Below are 1840 nucleotides of genomic sequence, written 5' to 3' on the forward strand. Positions count from 1 at the left end.
CCTTGCTTCTTCTTTTTCATTGGCTCATGTGGAGTCTGATTATCAACTTCTTTCCCACTCCACAACATTATAGCTGTCACATTTTCTCTGGGGTTCATGACTATTTGGGATGCAAGCTTTCCAGAACCTTGAGCTTCAAGCTTACTCACAGATGAGGCTAACTGACCAATCTACCTCTCAATGTTTTGAATGCTATTTCTAGTCTCCTGTTGAAACTATTGTGTATTGTTAGCCAAAGCCTTAACAATTTTATCAAGTGACATACCTTGATTTGAGGGAGGTGGAGGTGGTAGATTCACTTGTCTCTGCTGCTGGTATTGGTTTTGCACCAGTTGATTCCCATAACTCAGATTGGGATGATCTCGCCATCCTGGATTATAAATACTAAAAAAGGGATCATACCTACATTGTGGCTATCCATAATTTCCTACTGCATTAACATGTTGCATTAATTCATCCTCTTGTAATGCAGGACACATATCAGTAGCATGACCCGAACTCGAACAAATCCCACATACCTTAACAGTTTGCGTTTTCCTTACAGCCAATTGCCTCACCAAAGAAGTTAAATCAGAAATCTATTTCTCAAGGTTAGATGTACTTACCTCATTAACCTTCTTAGGTGTGTGATCCATTCTCATTCCAAACTGCTGAGAGTTTGTTGCCATGTTAGCAATCAGCCTTCTTGCCTCTTCTGGTGCCTTGTCAATTAAAGCTCCTCCACTAGCAGCATCTATCATACTGCGGTCCATTGGTAGAAGTCCCTCATAGAAATACTGAATCAGAAGCTGCTCACTTATTTGATAATGGGGACAACTTGCACATAGTTTCTTAAATCGTTCACAATACTCATACAAGCTCTCTCCATTGTACTGCCGAATGCCACAAATTTCTTTTCTTATGTTGGCAGCATGGGAAGCAAGAAAATACTTCTCCAAAAATATCTGATTCATCCCATTCCATGAGTTGACGGATCCAGAAGGAAGGTAATACAACCAATCCTTAGCTGTGCCTTCTAGTGAGAAAGGGAAAGCTCGAAACTTGATTTGATCCTCTGAAACTCCTTAAGGTTTCATGCTGGAACACACAACATGAAATTCTTTTAAATGCTTATGTGGATCCTCACCTGCAAGACTATGAAACTTAGGCAACAAATGGATTAGTCCAGATTTTAACTCAAAAGCAACATTTAAAGCAAAGTATTGAATACATAAAGGCTATTGGTTTAGATCAGGAGCAACCAACTCTTTCAAGGTTCTAGCAGCCATGGTTTTCGTTTTCGAAATTTGAATCCAAATCCGAATCCGAACTTAACTCCCTTGGAGATTGGACTCCTTCAGATGTACTCGAAATCTGCCTAGCCTGCTTAGCCAATTTTCTCAACTGTTTAGCTATTTTTTCTACTTATGGATCAAAGATCAACTCACCAGATTGAGAAGTTCTTGTCATAAACAAAAAGAAATCAAAGTAAAAACAGAAAAATGCCTCAAAACCCTAGAAAACGATGGAATTTAGCCTCAAGAGGGTGGGGCAACTATGGATTTATTGGTCTTGATCAAAACGTCGTTTACTTCAAAATAAGTATGAGCCGCCCTCCAAATTCAACCAAAATTCTTGATGAATAGTAACACCATAATTTTTTTTTTCGAAAACCTAAAAATAGCAACAACTCACAAACAAAATTAATAACAGAATACCCTAATACTAAAAACACAAAATCCAATAAATTTCAGTCCCCTGCAATGGCGCCAAAATTCTTGATGGCTGTCGAATCCATCAGAAATTAAATTAACTGAAATCACCAATTATAAAATATTTTCTGCAGGAAGTGGTAAATTCA

General features: G+C 38.1%; 1 non-coding gene across 1 annotated transcript; it reads left to right on the forward strand.

Moving 5' to 3' along the window:
* Nucleotides 1–798: 798 nt before the first annotated feature.
* LOC131183672 (small nucleolar RNA R71) lies at nt 799–905 on the forward strand. The gene has a single exon (XR_009151711.1). It is a non-coding gene; the product is annotated as a small nucleolar RNA R71 (small nucleolar RNA).
* The last annotated feature ends 935 nt before the right edge of the window (nt 906–1840 follow it).

This window comes from Hevea brasiliensis, chromosome 9 (genome assembly GCF_030052815.1).
Source record: "Hevea brasiliensis isolate MT/VB/25A 57/8 chromosome 9, ASM3005281v1, whole genome shotgun sequence".
NCBI lineage: Eukaryota > Viridiplantae > Streptophyta > Magnoliopsida > Malpighiales > Euphorbiaceae > Hevea > Hevea brasiliensis.